This window comes from Vulpes vulpes, chromosome 13, assembly GCF_048418805.1.
Source record: "Vulpes vulpes isolate BD-2025 chromosome 13, VulVul3, whole genome shotgun sequence".
Taxonomy (NCBI): domain Eukaryota; kingdom Metazoa; phylum Chordata; class Mammalia; order Carnivora; family Canidae; genus Vulpes; species Vulpes vulpes.
The window spans coordinates 149458641-149476208 of record NC_132792.1 but is presented as its reverse complement, the minus strand read 5'-3'; the positions used below and the strand labels follow the sequence as shown (position 1 = coordinate 149476208).

General features: G+C 40.0%; 1 pseudogene; it reads right to left on the bottom strand.

The window, feature by feature from the left end:
* Positions 1 to 6394: 6394 nt before the first annotated feature.
* Positions 6395 to 14950, bottom strand: LOC112921701 (proteasome maturation protein pseudogene; annotated as a pseudogene).
* Between the last annotated feature and the right edge of the window lie 2618 nt (positions 14951 to 17568).

The following is a 17568-nucleotide window of genomic DNA, read 5'->3' as shown; positions in this document are numbered from 1 at the left end:
CCTAAATTTTGGGTTTATCATTTTGCTGGGTTTTTTTTTAATTAAGCATTTTATTTGGAGTTATTTTAGATTTGCTTCCAGTGAGATCCCATGTACCCTTTACTCAGTTCCCCCCAGTGGCAAAATCTTATGATATGGTACCATATCCGATACTAACATTGATGCAGTCAAGATATAGAACATTTCTATCACCACAAAGATCATGAGTGCTGGCAATACCAGCTGTAGTCACAACCACCACTGGCTCAAACTTGGTTCACTCCATTCTTAATCCCTGGCAACCACCAATCTGTTCTGCATTTCTAGAATTTTGTCATTCCAAGAATGTTGTATAAATGTAACCATACAACATATAATCTTCTGAGATTGACTTTTCTGCACTCAGCATAGTTCTCTGGAGATTCATCCAGGTGTTTCCTGTATCAGTAGTACATTTTTGTTGTTGTTTTTGGGAGTAGTATTCTATGGTATGGCTGTACCACAGTTCATTTAATCGTTCACCATTGAAGGGCATCTGGGTTGTTTCCAGTTCTTAGCTATTATGAATAAAGGCGTTATAAACATTTGTGTATAGGAATTTGTGTGAATGTAAGTCTTCATTTCCCTGGGAAAATGCCTAGGTATGCAGTTGAATGTTGCATGGGGTCGAATGTTTAGTTTTTCAAGAAACTGTCAAAGTGCTTTCCAGAGGAGCTGAATCATTTTAAATTCCCACCAGTGATGTAAGAATGATATCCTTTCTGGCATGCTCTCTAGCATTTCACGTTGTCATTATTTATTATTTTAGCCATTTTGTTGGTGAGTAGTAATAGCTCACTGTGACTTAAATATGCATTTTCCTAATGGCTAATGATGTTGAATATCTTTTCATGTGTTTGCCATCTGTTTGTGCCCTTCAGTAAAACGGCTCTTTATATCTTTTGTCCATTTTGTACTTAGGTTGTTGTTTGTTGTTTTGCTGTTAAGTCGTAAGAGCTCTTTATATATTCTGGATACTAGTCCTTCATCAGATGCATGGTTTGCAAATATTTTCTCCTACTTTGTAACTTGTCTTCCTATTCTTTTAACATGGTCTTTTGCAGAATAAAATTTTTTAATTTTAGTGATGTCCAACTTCTCTTTCTATTGATCATGCTTTTGATATTAAGTCTAAGAACTCTTTGACTAGCCTTAGATCCTATAGTTCTCTCTTATTTTTTTTTCTAAATGTTTCATAGTTTTTGCATTGCATTTTATACTTAAGCATGTGACCCATGTTAATACCTCTGTAAGGTGTGAGTCTTAGTTAGGGTCTTTATTTTTTTAAGTCTATAGATATCAGATTGCTCCAGCACCACTTATTGAAAAGGCTGTCTTTCCTCCACTGAATTCCTTTTGTATCACTGTCAAAAATCAGCTGAACATATTTGTGTGGATCTATTTCTGGGTTCTTTATTGTGATATATATATCACAGTATATATATGTATATATCTGCCAATACTACACAGTCTTGATTACTAAAGCTATATAATATCTTAACATTTGATAGACTGATTCCTGGCAGTTTCTTCCTCTTTTTCAAAATGGTTTCAGCTATTCTGGCTTGGTTTGTTTGTTTGTGGTTTTGTTGTTCCTTATAAATTTTAGGATAACCTTGTGTATAGCTACAAAAAAAAAGTCTTTCTGGAATTTTTATAGGAATTGCCTTAAGCTTATTTATAAATTTGGGAAGAAATGGCATCTTTACTAGATTGAGTCTTCTAACCCATGAGCACAGTATGTCTCCCCATGTATTTAGATTTTTTAAATTTCTTTCCTCAGCATTTTGTAGCTCTTAGTATACAAGTCCTATATGTGTTAGATTAATATCTAAATATTTCTCTTTTTGAGTTATTATAAATGGTATTGTATTTTAAATTTTGGTGCCCATGTGTTCATTTGATTTTTGTAGGTTTATTCTGTGTCCTGTGAACTTGCTGAACTCACCTATCAGTTTTAGGAATTTCTTGTAGATTCCTTGGGATTTTCTATGTAAACAATCATGTCATCTGCAAATATGGACAGTTTCATTTCTTCCTTTTTGATCTGTATACTTTTTATTTTACTTTCTTGCCTACTACACTGACTAAATATTCAGCACTATGTTGAATAAGAGCAAACTTTCTTACCTTGTTCCAGATCTTATAGGGGAATGCATTCAGTCTTTCACCACTAAGTATAATGGTAGCTGTAGTTTTTTTCATAGATGTTTTTTATCAAATTGAGGAAATTCCCTGTTTTCCTGGGAGTTTTTATCATGAATCATTGTTGAATTTTGTCAAACAGTTTTTCCACATTAATTGATATGTGTGATTTTTCTTTTTAGTCTGTGAAGTAGGTTGTATTGATTAATTTTCAAATATTGAAGCTGATTTGTACCTCTGGAATCAACTCTATTTGGTAATGGTGTAGAATGCTTTTTTATATATTGCTAAATTCTATTTGCTACTATTTTGTTAATTTTTTCAGCCTATGTTCACAAAGTACTGATTTTGTCTGGTTTTGGTATCAGGATAATACCAGTTTCACAAAATGAAATGAGAAATGTCCCATCTTCTGTTTTCTGGAAGAGATTGTATAAAAGTAGTGTTAATTCTGCTTTAAACGTTTAGAATTCTCCAGTGAAACCACTGGGATCTGGAGATTTCTTTGTGGGGGATTTAAAATTATAGTAAACTTCTTTAGTAGTTCTAAGGCTATTAAAATAGTCTGTTTCTTATTGGATGAGTTGTTGTAGTTCATGTTTTTCTAGAAATTGGTCCACTTCATCTCAGTTGTCAAGTCTATGTGTGTATAATTGCTCATGGTATTCCTTTATTATTCTTTTGATGTCTGGAGTTTGTCTAGTGATATTCCCTGTTTAATTCCTGATATTGGTCACCTGTGCCTTTTTTTTTTTAAGATTTTATTTATTGGGGCACCTGGATGGCTCAGCAGTTGAGCATCTGCCTTTGGCTCAGGGTGTGATCCCAGAGTCCCAGGATGGAGTCCCACATTGGGCTTCCTGCATGGAGCCTGCTTCTCCCTCTGCCTATGTCTCTGCCTCTCTCTCTGTATCTCTCATGAATAAATAAATAAATATACAGAGAGAGAGAGGCAGAGACATAGGCAGAGGGAGAAGCAGGCTCCTGGCAGGGAGCCTGGCACAGAACTTAATTCCAGGACCCCAGGATTATGACCTGAGCCAAAGGCAGACGTTCAATCACTGGGCCACCAGGTGCCTCTTCTTTTTTTTTCTTTGTCAGTCTTGCTAGAGGTTTGTCTATTTTATCAATCTTTTCAAAGAATCAGTTCTTTGTTTCAGTGGTTTTCTCTATAATTTTGTTTTTGATTTCATTGATTTTTATTATTTCCTTCTATCTTCTTGCTTTTGGCTTATTTTTCTCTTCTTCTAGGTTCTTAAGGTGAAAGTTTGAAAGATTTCATGCTATAAATTTCCCTCTTAGCACTGCTTTAGCTGTGTCATGCAAATTTTGATATGTTCTATTTGCATTTCATTTGGGTCAGGTACTTTTTAAAATTTCCCTTGAAATTTCCTATTTGACCCATGGGTTGTTTAAAATCTTATTTAGTCCACCTATTTCAAGATTTTCTTGTTATTGCTCTGTTATTGATTTCTAGTTTGATTCTATGTCGTCAAAAAATACATTCTGTAGGATTCAAATTCTTTTTTAATTTGTTGAGGTTGGTTTCATGGCTCATCTTGCTGTATAGTTCATGAGCACTTGAAATAAATGTGTTTCTGCTATTGTTGGGGGGGTGTTCTACAAATATCTATTTGTTTGGGTTGGTTGATGGTGCTATTGACTTCTTCTATATCCTTGATGATTTTTGTCTAATTGTTCTATTAATTATTGTTAGGTGTCTTAATTTTTACTTGTCTAATAGGTGGAAATTGTTATTTTGTGGTCTTGACTGCATTTCCCTGAGTTCTATTAAAATTTAGGATCAAATTAAATACTTTTCTTCCTGCCAAATTGCACTTTTTAAAACTTGTAGTTGAGACTCTTTACCAATTATTCAAATTTGTTTTTTTTTCTCTTATTTTGTTTTGTGTTCCTGTTTTTGTTCTTACATATGCAGTGACCCTGGTGATGTGTCTGAGTAGAGAAGTCAGGAATATATCTCTGGTTAATTCTTGTGTATCTCCATCTGGCACAGTGCCACCGCAATTAGATACGTACTTAGGTCAAAAACCTCCAATGACTTCTCATTTTCTAAAAAAAATGCAGTTCTAAACCTTTACCTGGCATCTAAAGCCCATATGATGTACTTCCGATTTAATTAATCCAACTATATCAATGCCTCACTGTTCTCTAATTAAGTTGGCCCCTGCCTCCGCTCTTCTGCCTATGACTTTCCCTCTGCCTAAGATGTCCTTGGTCAACCAAAATCCCACTTATGCTCTCAGTGTGGCTCAAATGCTCCCTCTATGGAGATTTTTTTGATCATTCCAGCTGGAAGTGATTGCCCTTTGCATTGTCCTATATCATGTGTCCTATGATGGTGTATAGCTCGGTATCATAATGCACATATCTGGTAAAACATTGGGTGGCTTCATGTCGTGATTCAGACCAGGACTGTGCTGTTGTTACTTTACATCTCTTTCTTGGCTTGCAGGCAAAGTGCCTCTCCTTTATTAATATTCTAGCTCATATAGTGAACATTGTTAAAATTCTATCTTAAATGACCAAATTCACCAAAAGTAGTATATTAAGCAAACCACCAATTTGCTGAGCAGAATAGAAGAATAAATAATTCAGAATACTGATAACCTCATGCTCTGAAATGATTTCTATATACACACCAGCTGTGGGACATTTACTACCAAACAACTGAAAAATGTATTTTTAAAAATCTGATTTGTCTTATGGATGACACTTGACTGAGTTTTGAACTTCTGTTTCTTTAAGCCAGGTGATAGTTTCAGTAGACTGTTAATATGACAGGACTTAAAAAAAAAAAAAAAAGTCTAGATAATACCCTATGTTATTTTTAAGGTAAGAAATTCAGACAACTTATCTACATAAAAGTAGCTGTGAAATTTCATATCTCACATTTTCATACATAGACAATTCCAGTCTTTATCAAAAATCAAACTAGGGACACCTAGGTGGTTCAGCAGTTGAGCATCGGCCTTCAGCTCAGGGCATGATCCCAGGATCCAGGATCAAGTCCCACCTTGGGCTCCCTGTGGGGAGCCTACTTCTCCCTCTGCCTATGTCTCTGCCTCTTTCTCTCTGTGTCTGTCATGAATAAATAAATAGATCTTTAAAAAAAAATCAAACTATTATTTTTTTAAGTCACAGAAGACCAGATGAAATTTTTTTTAGGAATTCTTATGTTACCATAAAAATGAAACCCATTTATTATAGAGAATTAGAAAATAACAGTGATAATAATTATTATTGATAATTAAAACTATTAGTATTTAATAAATAAATAATTAATGTTACCAACCATAATCTCTTTACTCGGTGATGACTATTGATAACATAGGGCTTTATTTTTTTTTAACTATAATGAAGATTTATTTTTAAATAATTATTTAAAATTCATGATTAATGAATTAATGAATTAATTAATTAATGATTAATGATTAATCAATTAATGATTAATTAATTGATTAATGATTAATTAATTAATGATTAATGATTAATGATTAATTAATTAATGATTAATGATTAATGAATTAATGAATATTCTAATTTTTTCAATTTAATCATCTTGTGATATAGAAATCTATGCAGTACAACAGTGTAATCAACATGTGCTGGTTGTTTTTTCATTTTAAAGACAAAACCAAAATCAAAACCTTTGAACTTAATTATGCTTTTCAAACTGAAAGAATCAAATAGCTACCTTTCTAAAATGGCATCAATAAATCCAGTATTTTTCTTGTAAGGATCAACAGGCTATACTGAAACGAGGTAAAATATAGATAACCTACTCTGTACTTAATTTGAAGTGTTACCACTGAAATCAATTACAGATGTTTATTCTGAGATGCTACTATGAAAGCTGTAGACTCAAATGCTGATAATGGTAATCAAAATTAAATTTATGGAATACCCAGAAAACAGGCTGAATTGAAACCTGTACAATTTAAAAATATTCATTAACAAAAATTTTTGAAAGACATATGGAAGGCTATTGTTCTCCTATAAATTGGGACTTTTAAAATCATCTCCCTTTAGTGTTTCAATTGTCACATGACAACAAACCAAAGGCCAAATCATTTCAAATGATCACAAATACTGTTTAGGCAAAAATTCTTATGTGTCAGTACTTTTAATGTTGTATACATCAAATTATAGTAAAAGGATGACTATAAACAACACACAGCCCCTCTATTTTCACAAACAGCACAGCAGATTACAATAAACAGAGTTTATATTCCACCATCAACTGTAGTTCTCTCATTAGTTCACTTTTTTTTAAGATTTTATTTATTTATTCATGAGATACAGACAGAGAGAGAGAGAGGCAGAGACACAGGCAGAGGGAGATGCAGGCTCCACACAGGGAGCTGGATGTGAGACTCGATTCCAGGACCCCAGGATCACACCCTGGGCTGAAGGCAGGCGCTAAACCGCTGAGCCACCCAGGGATCCCTCATTAGCTCACTTTGTGACGGGTCATTAAGAAGATCTTCAAATCCAATAGTCTCATCATTACCCCTCAAAATATCCAGTGAAAGGTTTGAGTTTGGAAGAAATGGAAGACACTGGACCTGCTGCACTGCCTTGAATTCCATTTGTAATTTTAGTGGAGCAAACAGACCCTGGATGTTTCTTAGTGTAGAAAAATTCATTTTATCTTGGTTGAGCTGGAAATTGTTTTCTGATAGTTCAAGAGGATGACTGGGAAAAAGTTCATTTTTCACACAAGGGAGACCTTTGTGAAGAAGTTCATACTGCCCCAAAGGTCCACTTGCTGAAAGTTCAGGAACTGGAATACTGTCCTTCAGCTGAGATCCAAGTCCTCTGGCATTCACTGTCACTTGCTCTGTGACACTTGCTCGGTCCTGTTACTGTCAGCCGGCCCCATCACTCACTTCCCGGTAACTAGGACTTTGGAAAGGTGGTTCTAAATCTTTTTTGGTTCATGTTTAGACAAGACTATAACTGTTAGATTTTTTTTTTTCGGTGAAGACTCTATACCCTTGATGTTCCAGGACATAATAACACTGATGGTTGGCAGTGCTTCGTGTTTATTTTCAGTTCCACATGCTGTTCTGCAGACCCATTTCCTCTTGCTCTCTCCCCAGCACAGGCAGAGAAGTGTTGACCTCTCTCTTCCCCCTCAGAATCTTCCACAGAATGAAACCACTGCACCTTCAACCTGCTTTTCTCCAGGGTGAATCAATCATCATTCTCCTTGACATATGAGTCTTGTTTTCCAATTGTTTTATCATTTTGAAGTATCCCCAGAATCTTCTAAGGGCTGAGAGCAAGGCATAGTTTTCCTAACAACTAACTGACTTAGTAATTTCAAATTTTCTTTCCTGAGAGCTGGGGAACTGGATAGATGACTTTTGGGGCTTACTTTCCCTTATGACTTCATGCATCTTCTTATGGTGCCTGAGTTGAGGATTCTACATGTGGCAAATATTTAGTAAGCCTTCCTGGCTGTCTGACTCAAGAGTGTGGTTCCTAATAAGAACTACAAATGGTAAGGGCAGTTCCAGGAATTTGCTGGTTACTCAGCAGTGTTGGATCAAGTTGGGAAAACAAGGCATGCCTCTTGTCATTTCCCAGCCACTTCTCCCCACATTCATTGTGAAATGGAATGGATGATCACAAAGAATGATCTGAGGAACCCCACATTGCCCCTGGCAAGGTGTTCCCTAGCAGGGGACATGCCTTGCAGATTAGGTTCTTCAAGGAGCTCGGGTTTCATAGGGAAACTATACTCAACATGGAATAGAGCGCCAGTTCGTTGGGGCTCACCTGGCTTCCTCCTTCTGGTTTCATTTTTTCTTTTCAAGGAAGCCAGTTTTAAATGTGGTGTTTTTGAGGCTGTCCATTGATGCACTCTGGTACCCATGAACCTGAGATACAGCCATGTTCATCCTGTGCCTCAATTTGAACCCTTCAGAAATGAATAGGAAGACCAAGGGAGCAGGAGCCCAAGCAGTGGAGTGGCAATGACAAAGCAATCTCTTTCTAGAGTCTCAGACTCAATAAATGTTCACTTTTGCAAAAGCGTTTCAGGCACTGGAAAGCTTTTGCAGAAAATGCCTGGACAATTGTCAGACACCTTCCCAAATTGGCCCTCCATTCTTTGCAGTTATTCACCAACCCCTTTATCCCTCTTACCCTTCTGTTTTGAATTTTTCTTTTAGGTCATACTACTTGCCCAGAATATCCCCAATCAACCTCTATCTTCTCCTATCATTCAAAGGGTTTCTGAAACCACCTCTTCCAGGAAGTCTTCCCTGACTCACTAGAACAATGAAACCTCCTGGCCTCCCTCCACACTAACCACTATCCTCAAAGAACTTCCCCTTTGTTTCCACAGAACATAAATGCTGCAACTTATTTATTAATGTGTATTTTGAATAGATTCTCAGGAAAGATGCCTTCCTGAGGCATAATAATAGGTGATGCCTTCCAAGAAGTAGGATGCCTTCAAAGAAGTAGGATGTTATCTAACGGATGTGTAAATGACTCCAACACATAAGAGCAGCAAACAAGCATTGCTCTAGGTATAACTTTGCAGATAGTGTCTCAGACTTTGCCTCCAGAAACTGAACTATATCTTCAGTAGTGCTGCTTATCTATACAGTGTTATTAGCCAGATGCTTCAGTAGTAGCCATTCAACAGATGTGTGCTGAGAATCTACTATGAGCCAAGCATTGTGTTAGACACTGGAGATATAGTGTAATGCCTACTGGAAGTTTTTTTTTTTTTTGATCTTTTTTTTTTTTAAGATTATTTATTTATTTATTCATGAGAGACACACAGAGAGAGAGAGAGAGGGGCAGAGACACAGGCAGAGGGAGAAGCAGGCTCCATGCAGGGAGCCCGACATGGGACTCGATCCCGGCTCTCCGGGATCACGCCCTGGACTGAAGGTGGCGCTAAACCACTGAGCCACCTGGGCTGCCCTTTACTGGAAGTTTTTAAGACTATGATGGCCCATAAATATGGTGGTCCAAATTGGACCATACTTCTCAGTACTCATGCCTTTGTGTAGCCCTCACACCCACCCCTTCTTGAATCTGAGTGGACCTATGACCTGCTTTAAATAATAGAGTATAGAAATAATGTGCCAGTTCTAGGTTTAAGCTCAAGAAGATGTGTCAGTTTCTGTTTTTTGTGGTTTGGGGAGCCCTGAGCTACCATATGAGAAGTCCACCTACTCTGCTGGAGAGATCATGTGGAGATGCCACTTAGAAAGGTAGAGGTCCTGAGACAACAAGGAGAGAGAAGCTCAGCCATCCTGAGTTCTGACTGAACTTCAGCCAACCTGCCAACTGAGTGTAGCCACATGATGTGACCATCACTAAGACCAGCAGAAGAATCACCCAGCTGAGCCCAGCTCAGATTGCAGACCTATGAGCAAATAACCATGTGGTTATTGTTTTAGGCCACTTTTGGGGGATGATTTGTTTTAGAGTAATTGACAACCAAAGCAAAACAAAATAAAAAACAAAAACACCAGTTGTTCCTGAAAATAGGGGAGTACATGATCTTCCAAAGTGGCATTCTATGTTGATAGATTAAATGCTTCCAAATTTAACAATCAAGTAGAATCATGGTAGCAAAAGATTTTAAAAAGCAAGCCAATAGATTAGCCCATACCAAGTTCTTGGATAAGAGTTAACATGTCGGGGATCCTGGGTGGCTCAGTGGTTTAGTGCCACCTTTGGCCCAGGGCATGACCCTGGAGACAGGGGATCAAGTCCCACATTGGGCTCCCTGCATGGAGCCTGCTTCTCCCTCTGCCTGTGTCTCTGCCTCTCTCTCTCTCTCTCTCTGTGTCCCTCATGAATAAATAAATAAAATCTTAAAAAAAAAAGTTAACATGTCCATCTTCCTTAAAATAAGCTATAAAATTAGTGTAATCCCAAAAATTACCAACAAGATTTTTTTTGGCTAAATTTCATGTGGGGAAAAACAAAAGTAGCCAGGAACTTTCCAGAAAAATAATAAGTGGAGGAAGAGGAGTCTTAAAAGAGAATAAATATATCATAAAACTATAAAAATTAAAGTAATTTGGTGTGGGCATATGAGTATAACAGAATAGAAACAGACCCGAAATAGATACTAGATTTTATTTTAGATTTTATTAAATGGAAAATGTGGTACCTCAAATCAGTGGGTACTATTAAATAAATAGTGTCAGGACAGGTAGTTAGTGATTTGAAAGAAAATAAAAGGATCAGATCTTCCCTTTAAACTACTATTCTGTTGGGTGGTAGGAGGAAAAAAACCCACTAGCATTAGTCCAAATCTAGTTTTGTTTTGTTTTGTTTTTAAGATTTTATTTATTTATTCATGAGAGACACAGAGAGACAGAGAAGCAGAGACACAAGCATTGGGAGAAGCAGGCTCCATGCAGGGAGCCCGACATGGGACTCGATCCCGAGACTCCAGGATCACACTCTGGGCTGAAGGCAAGCACTAAACCACTGAGCCACCCAGGGATCCCCTGAAAATCTAGTTTGATTCAATTATTTAAAGAGTTTTTAGGAGATAACTCTGGCTCTTCTGGATGATTTAGTATCGTTTATTTTTCCTTGTTTCTCACTAAGATTGCATGTGGATGTGAATGTAGAGGGAAGAAGTGTTTCTTTTTTTTATTATTATTAAAGTATTTTATTTATTTATTCATGAGAGACACAGAGAGAGAGAGAAAGACAGAGACAGAAGCAGGCTCCATGCAGGGAGCCTGATGTGGGACTCAATCCTGGGTCTCCAGGATCATGCCCTGGGCCGAAGGCAGGCGCTAAACCACTGAGCCACCCAGGGATCCCCTGAAGAAGGGTTTCTAGAGCCATCCGTGCACGTCCCTATACCTTCTTTGGCCCCTCTGGTTTCCATGATGATGATGTCCCTGTCCACCTGGTCTCTGGGCATATCTGACATTGTGGGGGTTTTTTGTTTGTTTGTTTTGTTTGCTTTTTAAAAATTTATTTGTAAGAGACACACAGAAAGAGGCAGAGACACAGGGCTGCACGGTGGAGCACCATCACAGCATTGATTTTACCCTCCTGTCTGATCATGGTTAGATGAGGGGCACAGGGTCAGTGTGCTTCCGGGCTGTGTCCTCTCAGAGTCCCTTCATTCCACTTTAGTCTGAGATCACTCCCCAGGAATGGGAAGTGGGGCTCTGGGTCTACCAGCTTCATCCTTTTCATCTTCCCATAGTTCATCCCGGGCCAGAGGGGTGACAAAGAGGAGACAAAGGTCTCTTTCCTCTCCTAGACTGTGCTTTATAGTCAGTCCACAGATCTGGCTCTTAATGTGTGACATGGAGGTTAATAGAATTTTTTTTTTTAGATTTTATTTATTTATTCATGAGAGACACAGAAAGAGAGGCAGAGACACAGGCAGAGGGAGAAGCAGGCTCCTCACAGGGAGCCCAATGTGGGACTCGATTCTGGGACCCTGGGATTACTCCCTGAGCCAAAGGCAAATGCTCATTCCACTAGCCACCCAGGTGTTCTGGAGGTTCATGGAATTTAGAAAATCCTTTTCTTTATGAACAAGAGTGGGCTTTCAGAACTTGCTTTGATGCCCAGTTGTTCCATGTCCCTTTCCTCCTAGCAGGGCCCATGGCCCTCTGCTCATTACTGAGGGGCAGTAAGCCTCAGTTTAGATGTGAAAGGCCTGGAGGGAACAAGGGTAAACTAGGGAAACAAAAATGAGTCAGATCAGCGTTTTCAAGAGATCATTCTTGTAACAGGGCATAAATTTGGAAGACAGAGGGACGCCTGGATGTTTCAGTGGTTTAATACCTGCCTTCGACCCAGGGCGTGATCCTGGAGTCCCGGGATCGATTCCCACATTGGGCTCCCTGCATGGAGCCTGCTTCTCCCTCTGCCTGTGTCTCTGCCTCTGTGTGTGTGTGTGTGTGTGTGTGTGTGTGTGTGTCTCATGAATAAATAAATAAAATCTTTAAAAAGAAATTGGAAGACAGTTACAAATTTGAGCAGCCATCAACTAAAATCATTTCTTTTATAATTTAGATAAATATCACAAACATGCCAGCAAAGAGAGAAATGAATTAAATGTGTGGCACATAATTCCCCCCAAAACTTGATGACTCAACTGTCTGTAAAGTTGCTTTAAAACCTTATCAATTCTCAGTTTCCCAGTTCAGAATTGCTTCTAAGTGTAATTCTGAACAGACATGATGGTTAGCTTCCCACAATGAGGGAATGGGTGGCTAAGATGCTTTATACTTCTCAAGAAATTGACAGCAAAAGGACATACAGTGGCTCTGCCTTATCCTCAAGGGATGTGTTCCAAGGCCCCCAATGGATGCCCGAAACCATGGATAGTAGAGAATCCTAAATGCACTGTTTTCTTTCTATACATACATATCTGTGATAAAGTAGCTTAAAGATTAGGCACAGTTGAGACACCTCAGTGGCTCAGCAGTTGAGCATCTGCCTTCAGCTTGGGGCCTGATCCTGGTGTCCCGGGATCGAGTCCCACGTCGGGATTCCTGCAGGGAGCCTGCTTCTCCCTCTGCCTATGTCTCTGCCCCTGTCTCTGTGTCTCTCATGAGCAAATAAATAAAATCTTTTTTAAAAATTAGGCACAGTAATATTATTAGTAGTAATAACTAATAACTAATAATAAAATAGAACAATGATAAAATACACTGTTATAAAAGTTATATGAATGTGGTCTCTCTCTAAATATCTTACTGTGCTGTACTCCCCTTTTTTCTTGTGATGATACACAATGCTAACATGCCTATGTGATGAGAGGAAGTGAAGTGAATAACGCAGGCACTGTAATGTAGCATTGGTCAACTATTGACCTTCTGACAGTACACCAGAGGGAGGATCATCCGCTTCAAGAACATAGTCATCCACAGATAACTGAAATGGACAAAAGCAAAACCACGGATAAGGCGCGGGGAGACTACTGTATTGAATCTCCTTCAGATAATCAACTGCTTTAAACCACTCTGGGCAATTTCTTAGATGCTGCAATGAATCTGGCAATGTTAGCTCTTCATTAAGTCCTGGAAAATGGAGAAATGTTTGCTGTTAACAGATGTTATCCTAAATCATCAAAGAGGAGGAGAAGAAAGGGGAGGAGGAGGAGGAGAAGGAAAAGAAAAGAAGAAGAAGAAGAAGAAGAAGAAGAAGAAGAAGAAGAAGAAGAAAGGAGAAGGAGAAGAAAGAAAAAGATGGAAGAGGAGGAGGAGGAGGAGGGGGAGGAGGAGGAGGAGGAGGAGAAGAGGGGAGGAGGAACCAGTAAGGTGGCTGTGGTGTCATGGCACAGGTATCTGAGATCCAGGGCAAGGGGCCTTTGCTGTGGACCCCAGGGAGAGACACAGGCAGGGCTTGGAGTCACACAACCTCGCCCCCCTGTGAGATTCTGCAGACCCTTGGGAAAGTAGCTGGGTGTGCATTTTCTCTCCCGTCTATCTCTGCATCATGAGAATGGAGATGCTCGCCTCTACCTCATGGATTGTTCTGAGATTTAATGAGATGATGCACGTGAACTCTTAGCACGTTCCCGACACTTAGGAAGCACGCCACACATGTAACTACTAGTACTTTATCACTATTACCTTCAGCAAATAACTTTACAAGACTGTATTTAAACAGTCTTCATAGGAGATTCATAGGAAAGTATTTTTGCATAATCCTGGGCATATAGTGTACACTTGACAAGATTGTTTTAAAAATACGCTGCTTTCCATAGTTCTACAATTCACACTATTTATTAACGGACTTTCACCCAATCTTGCAGCACGGTTACAGTTGTGGCTTCACGGAATCTCTTCCTTTACTTTGGATTATCTTTATCTTGAACTCATGGTTGCTAGAACAAATCTGACACTGTCGGTTTGTTGAAACAATTTTTTTTCAGATCAGATTTCTAGGGAGAGATGAAAGAGAAAAGGAGTTTTTAGGGAAAAACATGGTTTCTGAGCATTCTAAGGCACTGAGCCGATGTAGTAAATAATGAAGGAAACCACAGGTTTCTCTGCACGTTGCATATACCACCTGATGAGCCCCCCGCCCCCAGAGAGTTTACCACCTTCACAGACAACATAGGGGTACACCTGACGACTGAGCCTGTGTTCCCACATCTCAGCATATCCCTCCTCCGTTTCCCTTCTCTGCGACTCACATAACAGCAGGGGGGTGGGGAGAAGGGGGTCTGGGCAAAACCACCAGGCAAATTAAGTCCAGTGTTTCAGGGAGGGCAGCAGGGAGTGCTGGGGTCAGGACACAGAGGTCAGGGAGTCCATCACCCAGGCAGAGAGAATGCAGCGTTTACTTATGTTCTTGAACTTTTTCTTCCCTTTGAGTATAAAGGACAAAAGAAATGAAGATTCATTTTAGTAAGAAGTACTTCTAGAGAAGCAATCATCTGCCAAATCTGATGATTTCTAAAAGAAAAAGTCTTGGATTGGGTTTCTAACAAAGAGAAATTGCAGTATCAAAACTTGCCAGTAAAGTACAGGAATTATTTAATACCCCATCATGGTTGCTGAAACCAAACCAACATCTTGCAAGCAGCTAATTCCTCAGAAGTCTCAGAAACCTGTGGGTTTCAGTCTCATCTTCCTTCTGGGAACCTGGAACCTCAGCAACAGTAAGGTGTGTGTCCCTTCCACCCCCACCCCCACCCCCCCTTGCTCCCCCTTCACCCACTGGATTCTCCAGTGACCAACGGTACCTTGCCTATGGGCAGGGTCTGTGCCTTGGCGTACAAGGGCCTCTCCATGCACACCTTAGCACACTATTTGGATTCACTGAGGATTTGTGGAATAAAAGAAGGCGTGTATGAAACATGATTTTAAAACATTGTGTGGCAGGGACTCCTGGGTGGCTCAGCGGTTGAGTGCCTGCTTTCGGCCCAGGGTGAGATCCTGGATGGAGTCCCAGGATCGAGTCCCGCATCAGGCTCCCTGCATGGAGCCTGCTTCTCCCTCTACCTGTGTCTCTGCCTCTTTCTCTCTCTTTGTCTCTCATGAATAAATAAATAAATAAATAAATAAATAAATAAATAAATAATCTTTTACAAAAATATATTGTGATAAGGATGCCTGTGTGGCTCAGTGGTTGAGCATCTGCCTTTCGGCTCAGGCCGAGATCCCAGGGTGCTGGGATCGAGTCTCACATCGGGTTCCCTGCAGGGAGCCTGCTTCTCTCTCTGCCTGTGTCTCTCATGAATGAATAATTAAAACCTTTTAAATAAATAAATAAATACTGTATGGCACATGAGTAGGAAAGACCACAAGGCTCTGAGGCTGAGACCTATAGCAGAGGTGTCCTACAAGTTGCCCAAATGTTATTACACTGCTGCTGTCGTCCCCTAATCTCTACACCCTCACAGGTTCAGAGGGAGGCGGATGCCTGGCATATGTAGAATATGACAAATCAGCGAAAGTTCATACCCACCCTTATTTTAACCTCTTTTCCACCTTTTTTTTTTAAAAAAAAATATGGAAGTGAAATGAAGCAGGATGCACAGGTAAAGCATCTCTCTTCTCCTTTTTCTACTTACTCTTCTAGTAGAGATGGTCAGCTGTAAACTGGCTCAAAAGAACAGGAGGTTCAAATGCAGGAACAAAGGAAAAAAGCCACCAAGCCAACAGTGCAGCCAGGGGGCAGGGGAGGGAGGAGTAAGAGGCGGTTGGGGTGATGCAGGCAGCTCTGGGCCCTGAGGGGGAGGGTAACCACTGGCTGCTTCATGGGGGAAACTAAACCTCAGAAGCGTTTGAAGGAACAACAACAAAAAAAAGTGAAATGCTCTTTCGTATACTTACGGGCTGGTGAAGAGGGGCATGGAGGGGATTCCCATCAAGGTGGCACCTGGGGGACAGAGATGGACAGAAGGGCGTTCAGGTGCCATCATGGCAGGAGCGGGCTGCAGGGCCCCACCTGTGGGCCGCAAGGGAGGCCTTCAAATCTCTGATTAGGGATGAACCCAAAGGCCCGGAGCGGTTCTCTGAATGAGGCTAGTCTAGGTGAAAACACACACGGCCTAATCCTTCACAGGCACAGGGACCCGCTGGAGCAGGGGACTCTGAGGGGCCCGGTGTTCTTACCTGGCTACATCAGGCCACCCAGAAGTCAAAGGAATGTAACCAAAGGAAAAGAGGGCCAGAGGGAAAATATATCTGCTAGAACCCTGGAGTCAGTCTGAGAGGTGTGAATGCCAACCTCTGCTCTGATGTCCTCAGGGATACAGGGATTAGACTCCAGCTTCAGCAGCCCAGAGACTCAGCTCTAACTCAGGCCAGTTTCCCAGGGATTTAGATCCCCCTTCCCCCACCTCCCACCTCCTGCAGTACTAAGCCCATCTTCTAAACTCAAATAACAATGAATATGAAAAAAAATAAATAAATGAGTGCCAAGGCACTAATGTCTGAGATTGTGATCTAGAGGGAACTGACAGGTCAGAAATTGGCACTATGAAATCAGTCATTCATTCATTCAACTAATATTAGCAAAGCGCCCACAGGGTATAAGCAATGATTATGGGAAGACTCTTTAGCCCTAAAGTTTCAAATGTATAGGAACATTGGTTTCCCCCAAATCCTTTCATAAAATCACTACAACCTCTTCATGGTTCTCTAGAAAGATACTTTTTTTTGTCCTTTTTGCACATAGAGGCTTTATAATAGAATCTATTTGCAAAGCAATAGGTCGGGGGCGGGCGGGGGGGGGGACCTTCTGAAGAAACCAAAACTAAACTCTCAGCTAAAAACAAAGTCTCCAAATCTTATCTGAAATATACTGAGAGAATGGAACTGAAACCCTGTGAAAGCCTCTGGGGTATAATTTGTTTCTTAATTCTCAATGAAAGGAAGAATGGAAGATAGAGTCAAAGATTACTCATATTCACTTGTGTATTGTGTGAGTTTTTAAATCACTTAAAAGTCAAATTTAATTTTATGCAAATATTACATGCACATAAAGAATCAAATCTATACGGCGTATAACAGAAAAATATCAGTTCCTTGGCCCGCTTCACCCACCTAGGTACATTCACTTGTCCACTCTCTTAGCTGTTTGTTTGCTTTTCTGGTATTTGTTTGAATAATACCCATATTGCGCTATTTTCAGCTATTTCAGAGAGTATTCACTGGCTTTTAATTGTGGTGAAGATTTCACTCCCCAACATTCCCATTTCATGGCCTATTCAGATGGTTACACAGTCCCAACCATATGAGTTATTTCGGTATTACAAAATGGACTTCTGTGTTAGCTGGTACAGAGTTCCCTCCGTGCCCCCATCCCTGTCACCCTCGCTGCTCCAGTTCCTGCCCTGGGACACCTTGGACTTTCCCCGAAACCCAGCAGTTAAGGAGGAACCCTGAACCCAGCTCCAGGGCT